Here is an 8,494-nt window from a genome sequence, read left to right on the forward strand (position 1 = left end):
CTAGCTTCGTAATATACCTCAGTTGATCCAACTGCAAAAAGAGATGTAGAATTTTATTGTCAGTTGGGCTTGTCAAATGCCAGCTCCATGTGACCCTCTCATCCCTCGTTCTCTTTTTTAAGGCTCTGTGTTCAGACTTAAAAATAAAAACCAGCTATTGATTTATATATTTGTATCTGTCTATGCGAGTATGTGCACGTGTGTGTGGGTATATGTGCTAAATGCTTGCACCTGGGAAGAGAAGAGGATCCAGGGTTCCCTCTACTCTTTATTTGTTTGAGGCAGTGTCTCTCTTCATCTTTTCTTGGCTTTACTGTAAGCCATGAGATCCCAGTGATGCTTTTGCCTCTGCCTCCTTCAGAGCCGAGGTAACAAACATGCATAGAGTCTGCGGCATAAGCTTATCTGTAATCACACTGGGAAACCTGCAAAGCGATGGCCATTAGCCATTCAGAATATCAGTCACTTTCTAGAGGGGAGGAAGGAGAAGGTTGGGGGCGGGCAGGCTAGAAGGCAGGGCTGGTGGCTGTGTCATGGGCCCCTATGCTCATTGTGACTTTCTTTCTCCTTCTGTATGATGGGAATCTCTTCCAGTACAGGCTAAAATAAAGCCACGTACGCCATGGTCATGGGCTTTCAGCTGTGGGTAGGTGGCCAGTGTGATGTTGAGCTCCCAGCATCTCTGGCTGAATTCAGGAGGAAGATGAGGCCAGCACCCTCCCTTGTAGTTCTTCATTGCAAATGTGCCTCTGTACCCTCCTGTCCCACTCAGGTGGCCTTGTGCTTGAACTAGGGGCATCATGATAGATGGCACCAAACCTTCATTTATCACCATGTTCCCCATGAATTTGAAGTAACGGTCTGCACACCCCAGTCTCCAATCAATTTTCAAGTCATTCAAGCCTTGACGTGAATGTCCTCTTTCCTTGGCGAATCTCTGCAGTGCCCCATGGGCAGATGTCCCTTCAGTGACATGGCCCAGAAAAGATCTGTGAATGCACTGCAAAGTTCCAGGCTTTGAAGAGGAGAAGCAAACATGAACAGTCAATTACAGTGGAGAGGATGGAAGGAGGCGTGCACTAAGTAAGCAGGAGTAGAGGAAGAAAGCATGCTGGAAGAGGGCAGGGGAACAAGTGAGCTGTGTGTGTGTGCGCGCGCGCACTCACGTGAGTGTATGTACATGTGCGCACATGCATATGTGTGCGCATGTATGTACGTGTATGCAGTGCACGTGTGTGCATGTGTGCATATATATGTAAATGTGTGTGTGGGTGCACGCACATGTATAACATGGTCTAACTGACCAGGCTTGCACATTGCAATTGATCAGCATCTGGTGTTTGATCTTGAGCAATAATATCTTTGGTTTTACTTCTCTTCTGATTTCCTCACTGAAAAGGTGAGAGAAATGACAATTCAATGAATGATGGGCTCAGCACGAAGCAGGATGGCCATAGGTGCGGCTCCCACAGTGAAGAGTCTTGTCCCATTGTCTCCCTTCCCCGGGTCTCCACCCGCTCTATGCTCAGTGTCCTGTGGGCGTGTTTCTCAGGCTCACTCACATCGGCTTTTAGGAAGGGATTAATCTGGAGGCTGAAGAGAGAGGAAGTCTACTACATCCACACGGGAGCCATCCAGAGCCAGTTTACTCCTTCATTCTTCTTGCAGATGGCGTTTTCAGCATACACGCGGGCACACTCCACATTTTTCTGCAGAAGGGCCTTCTTCACCTTGGCCTGCTCAGCCTTGGAGTCCTTCTCTGTCTTCTTGGCCAGTTTCTCTAGCTGCTCTGCTGTGAACTTCAACTGGAACAGGGTGAGGTCCATGGCCAGGCAAGTAGTGTACCCTCGGGGCGGCGAAGGGGACGAGATCTTACGGGGACCAGCTCACCGTGGTATCTCGGGATGACAGGCGTAAACAGACGAACCCTTTTGCCCCCAAACTAGGTGGCTAAGTGTCTCATCCCAGCAGCGGGAAGGAACCAGCATCATGGGGAGGCATTTTATGAACCATGCAGTGCTGTGTGTATCTCAGACGCTACCCAGAGCTTTGCTAACTGGCTGGGCAGATCCTGCCTCCGGGAACGCGGAATGTAAATTGGCCATTGTTTCCGGCAGGACACAGAGCCTCACCTTGTTAACTTCATGTTCGGTACATTCTGCTCCTCTCTCTCTTTTTTTCATGTCAACAAAGCTATTATTTTGTGCACCATTTCCCCGAAGGCTGGAAATTGGCCAGGGATGCTCTTAGGAAGCCAGGTTTAATCACTGATGTTGAGCTGAAAAGGGTGGGTAACTGAAAAACACGGCAGCCCGAATTGGGGCGAAGTAATAGGAAACCATAAAATTAGCTAGAGTGAATGTTTTACTTATTTATTTTCCTTTTTAAAAAATTTGCTTTTAAATGAAAAAGTGAGGGGAGCAATCACTCAAATGAATAGTGGCTTCCAGGTTGTTTTGTTTTTTAGAAAATGTCAGCTGATGTTTATGACCCCGGAGCCCGTGTTGCTTGAGACCCAAGTCTTCTCAGGTGGAAGGAAGGAGTGATTTAGTCAAATTAGTAAAAAGGATGCACTTGTGTCTCTCGAAAGCCCTACGTTCCTAGGGTATCTCAGGATACGTATGGCCTTGGCCTCTCCATTTTTATCTCTTCCCTTTTCTGCACAGATGGCTCCACCAACCTTGTGGACAATAAAAGAGAGAATCACAGACTGAGTGGCTTAAAACAGTAGCAATTTATTTTGCAGTAGTCTGGAGGTTCAAAGTCTGAAATCAGGGTACCAAAGGCTGCTCCTTCTAGAAGCACGAGGAAGTACTCCTCTCATTTCCTCTTCTGCAGAGGAAGCACTCCACTCGTTTCCTCTCCTGCAGAGGAAGCACTCCACTTGTTTCCTCTCCTGCAGAGGAAGTACTCCGCTCATTTCTTCTGCAGAGGAAGTACTCCGCTCATTTCCTCTTCTGTAGAGGAAGTATTCTGCTCATTTCCTCTCCTGCAGAGGAAGCACTCCACTCGTTTCCTCTCCTGCAGAGGAAGTACTCCGCTCATTTCCTCTTCTGTAGAGGAAGTATTCTGCTCATTTCCTCTCCTGGCTTCACATCATTGGGGATGTCTCTGGGTTTGTGGCTACATCACTCTGGTTGACATTTCTGGCTTGATTGACTTCTTCTCTTCCTGTGTTTTCTTCTGTCTGTTGGTCTGAAAGTTCTCTCTGTTTCTCTTCCATAATGACATTTCTCTGAATTTAGGGACAGCTGATTGATTCGGGACAATCTTACTGTAAGATGCCTAATTTATCACGGGTACAATAATGCTTTTTCTCAAATAAGACAAGATCCAATAGGCTCTGGAAATTTGGATAGAGCAGTATCTTTGTGGGGGGGGGTTCAGCATCCAAGCTGCTGCCCCAGTGGGCACTCTCTTATGCTTGTGTACACAGGCACACAAATGGTCTCTCAGAATTACTTCTAAGTCTTAAATATTCTTCTCTTGTTACTTAAGCCCCCAAAGTCTTATTTTCAGAGGTGAATTCAGCAGTAGAGCAACGGAAGCTGAAGTACTAGGAGCCCCCAGGGGAGAGGGTCTGGCAGGTAATGAGAGGACCCAGACCCTGGACACCTGAAGCAGAGAGCAGAGGGCGCGTGGAAGGTGGGCCCCAGAGAGAGTATGTTCCCCGGCTTGGAAGACAGCCTGTTGCCCTCACAGGCTGACCCTGAGCTTCTACATGTCTTCTCAGTGTCTGAAGGAGCAGATGAAGCTTCCATCCTCCAAGCGTTTGTATATAGAGTTATGTTTCCTGTTTAAAAAAACTTTATTTTCTCTCTCTTTTATTTATTTATTTATTTATTTTTTATTTTTTATTTTTTTTTTGCTTTTTTCGAGACAGGGTGAAAAAAGCAAAAAAAAACAAAAAAACAAACCCCCCCCCCCAAAAACAAAAAAAACCAAACTTTATTTTCCTACTCTGGGTTGTAGAGCATGTCCTAAATTGCTAATCTCTCAGGTGGAGGATGACTCACGCGTTTTAGGAGACTTTGGACTCAGGCCTTTGAGAGCTGGGGCCCAACCAGGTCTCTTCCTCTGTTTCCTGCGTGGTGCCACCAAATAATGACCCAACTCCTACCGGAGGACCTCACCTGGAGATCCCACCTAAGGACCCCTCCTGAGGACCCCATTCTAATGCCCCAGACTATGGGGGACATCTCGCTCAAACTCCCTGACATGGATCTTAATGATCATGTGCTCCATAGGCTCATACATTTAAATACATGGTCCCCAGTTGGTGGAACTGTTTGGGAAGGATTAGGAGGTGTGGCCTTGTTGGAGGAGGTGTGTCATTGGGTGTGGGCTTTAAGGTTTCAAAAGACTTGAACCAGTTCCAGTTGTTGGGAATTTTGATGCAAGCACTCAGCTGTTCTTGCCTCCATGCCTCCACTCTGCCATCACAGGCTTTAACTGTCTGAAACCGTAAACCCACTTTCCTTCCTTCCTTCCTTCCTTCCTTCCTTCCTTCCTTCCTTCCTTCTTTTCTTCCCTTTCTTTCTTTCTTTCTTTCTTTCTTTCTTTTTTTCTTTTTTTTTTTTTTTTTGCTTTTTGAGACAGGGTTTCTCTGTGTGTCCTTGGCTGTCCTAGCACTTGCTCTGTAGACTAGGCAGGCCTCAAACTCACAGAAATCCACCTGCCTCTGCCTCCCAAGTGCTGGGATTAAAGGCATGTACCACCACTGTCTGGCTTGCACACTTTCTTTTATAAGTTGCTTTGGCCATGATATTTTGCCACAACAATAGAAAAGCAACTAAGAAAATAATATGCTCTCCCACGTCTCCAAATCTTAAAACCAAACAAAAACCAAAACCCACATATTTTCCTTTGTTTCTTAACTCTCTGTTTAGATTTTTCTCCTGTGTAGAATGACATTTTTCTAAGCTAAATTGTTCCTTTCATTAATGCAAAACTCTTTATCTTTCCAGGCAGAGCTGTAAGTGGAGCAGAATGTAACATAGCAAGGTTCTAGGACTGAAACAGATGTATTTATGACATTGCAAAATGCTCACACACTCACACACCCTCTGTTTTGGGGGATCAGTTACAATGCTCTCCCTTTCACATCTCAACAGGAATCATTGTGTTTCTGACTCCATCATGTTTCAACCCCACCCCGCCTCAGGAGATGTTTCCAACAACTTCATCCCTAAGGACATCTCCAAATCATAGTTTTGAGTTCTATTAAAATTATTAGGTCCTTGAATGTGACGTCAGCCCTAATTTTACATGTCCCACTGGTCTGCTAGGCTTCATGTCCCCTTTGTTTTACCCCTTTCTTCCTTTGTAGTAAATCTTGATGTTGACCTGTAACTTCTTCCACGGGCAGCTCTCAGCAGGTTTAGCAGCCCTTGGCTCCCTTCTTCCATGCAAAAGAACACAGCTATACCAATGCACTGTGGCTACTGTGCCCACCACGGTGCTCATGGATGTGAGAGCTACAGCAGGCACAGAACTCATGTGATGCAGTCTTGATTCCGTGGTCATGAAGGGACAAGGTGAGAGCACAGGTTAGATGCTCGAGGATGGGCAGGAAGACGAGGAGGAGAAGGATGTGTAGGAGAGAGAGAGAGAGAGAGAGAGAGAGAGAGAGAGAGAGAGAGAGAGAGAGAGAGAGAGATTTGAGATTGGAAAAAATGTGAAGACAGAAATGAAATGCATGGAGCCAGGATCTAGTCATCAGGAGCAATGGTGGGACATTGGCTCTAGTATCAACTTTCTTAGCTATTGTTTTTCTTAGATTTTTCTCAGAATCTAGTTCTGGAATAGGTAAAGAGACTCTGGCCTGGTTAACTTCCTGTGGGTTTGGAGAAGGGAGGGCATCTTGGATGAGAAGTCTATAAAAACCACCAGCTAGGGAGAAGGCAGCCTTCTCCAGGAGGGCCAAAGGGTTTCTCCCACAGTCCAGGGAGATGGGTTTTGGCTTCTGGAACAGCAGATCTGTAGGGATAGAGCATTTCTAGAGTTTTTGTTTTTAGATGAGTGACTTTTTTTTCCTGTTTGCTTTCATTATATACTTCAGAGTTTCAAAACAAGTTTTACTGAGGCTTAGGCACAATGGTACTTAAAAATAGAATAAAAATAGGAAAAAAGGGATAGTCTGTAGGGGCTTCCGTGGGCTCTGAAGCCCCCTTTTAAAATGTACTTTATTTCAAACAACTTTATTTTCAGGGATTTGAAGAGAAATTTGCATAATTTTTGTACACAAAGGCAGTAAAGTATGATGGGAAAAGCCTGCTCTTTTGAGTTGGAAATGTTTATAAACTTCGACTTTCTTCCTGGCAGTTGTTCCCTGTACGATATGGAAATGAACCTGTCTGTCTGGTCAGGCAATTTGGAAGCACGTGCAGAGTTCTCGGTGTGGACTGAGCATTTATAAATGTCAGCTGCCTTCTCCTCACTGTGTGCTTGTGTGGTTCTCCTTTTTTATGAATCATCTGTTCTTCTCCTATAATGAGTCAAAAACCAATTCTCTTCCCTTCAATTCTGTTTTTTATTTTCTTTGCTTTGGAGCTGATGGAGGCAGTGAAGTGATGACAGGAGCCCCACTCTGTCCCCAGGTTCCTGTCACAAAGAAACCACCATCTTTTCCTTCGATTGTAGGTGAGACAGTGGCTGTACCTCGTTGTTGTAAACATCCCAAACAGCCTCCATTAGCTGCCACTAAGGGCTCCATGCAATCCTCTGTGCCAGGGCTAGGAGCAAAGTCGTCTGGTTGGGAGGGAGTGTTTGAGCAAGGGGAAGCTGTTCTTAGAGCTCCTCAGCTGTGATGGGCAGAGGCAGTTTGTCACTTCGTCGCTGAAATATTCTGAGATGTTTCTTTTTCTTTGCTCCACCGATTGCTCATATGGAAAGGCACGGATGGAATGAGCCTACTGGATGTTTCAATAGAGCTGGAGGTTGTGTCTGTCATAGAGATAAACAAGATGCTGTAGGACGGAACTGTCGAAAAGGAGAAACAACAGCAGATGATGCTGAGACATGGAGGTGAATGCTGCTTTTGAGAAAGGCAGGACACACTCTTTTTCCCAGCCTGAGGGAGAGACCAAAGACACATGGGAGATAAGAACAGACCTCATGAGACATCATCCTTGTGGACCAACTGTGGACTGCTTCTTAGTCTCCCCATTTTCCTATCTTAAAAGATTAGTCTAAATAAGGAATCCTTTTATGGGCTATTGTGAAGATTAAATGAGAATGTCAAGTCCTCTGGAGTGGTTTGAACGTACAAAACATCCCACAAACTAATACACTGTTCCTCTGTTCATCTATCAGTAGTACAGACACTCTCAGCTGCATATGGAAACACATATGGAAGCTCTGGGTATGTGGCTTGGTGGCTAATGTGTTTGCTATGTAAACCTCAGAGCAGAGTTAGAATCCCAAGAATCAATGGGGAAGCCATTTTGTTGTGGTGCTGCCACGGACTGGCTCAGGGGAGCCACTTAGACCGTGGGAGAAGCAGGGTCCTGGTAACAGGAAGGCACAAGTTCAGCGAATGACAGATAGACACTACACACAAGAGAGTGGTTGGAATCTGCTGCGATTTTACTGAATTCATGTTTTCGTTATGTAGTATTCAATCAGAAGGTCATGTGTCATTGGTTGGCATAGTATGAAAGCTTCTTTTAGTCACATCAGTAATATTTAAGAAAAGTACATTATCAGGAACAGGTGTTAGACATAAAGCATCCTTAGAAGAGGAAATCTTGTCCTTGGGAATGTAAACGTCAGGCAAGTGGTTTCATCTTATGAATAGAAAGTTTCTGCCTCGTTATCACTATCATGGCCCTTCCTCTTCCTAACCCTTTATTTCATCTAGTGACCAAATATGCCTAATCAGTTCTCTGCACCTGTTGAAATATACTTTTTAGTACCTTCTTATGCAGCAGACACTACGGGGGTCGGGATCTAGCAAGCCTATCCATAAAGTTCAAAGTATAATATAACAGTCTTTGTCCATCAACATTAACCCATCTATTCCCTTGCTCATCATACATCCCGTGTATGACAAGGGTTCTGCTGAAGTCTTATACATTCCCATACTGTGATTCCCTATCCCAGAGATGTTCCTGAAAAGAATGATCCTTGTCTTGTAGATATAAACACTATCATTATTATGAAAGAGATTGTGCAAAGCTCATATCCCATATAGCCAGCTACTCGAGAAACCTGTTTATGCCTCAGTGGTGGCTAATACCAGGCTGCCTGCCATTGACCTCCAGGAAGCCTAGTTCCATGGGACACGTAGCTCCCGTCCGGCATAATGACATATGTCATGTCACACAGAAGACACTGGAGTTGGTGTGGCATGGTACCTCCCCTGTAACTCCAGCCCTAGAAGGTGGAGAGAGGATCCCTTGCCCCATCCCAGCAAGCCGACTGGCAATACTAGCAATGTCAGTGAACTCTGGATTTGACTGAGAAATTCTGGCTCAATGCATAAGGTGGAAGA

The sequence above is a fragment of the Chionomys nivalis genome, chromosome 3 (genome assembly GCF_950005125.1).
Source record: "Chionomys nivalis chromosome 3, mChiNiv1.1, whole genome shotgun sequence".
Classification (NCBI taxonomy): domain Eukaryota; kingdom Metazoa; phylum Chordata; class Mammalia; order Rodentia; family Cricetidae; genus Chionomys; species Chionomys nivalis.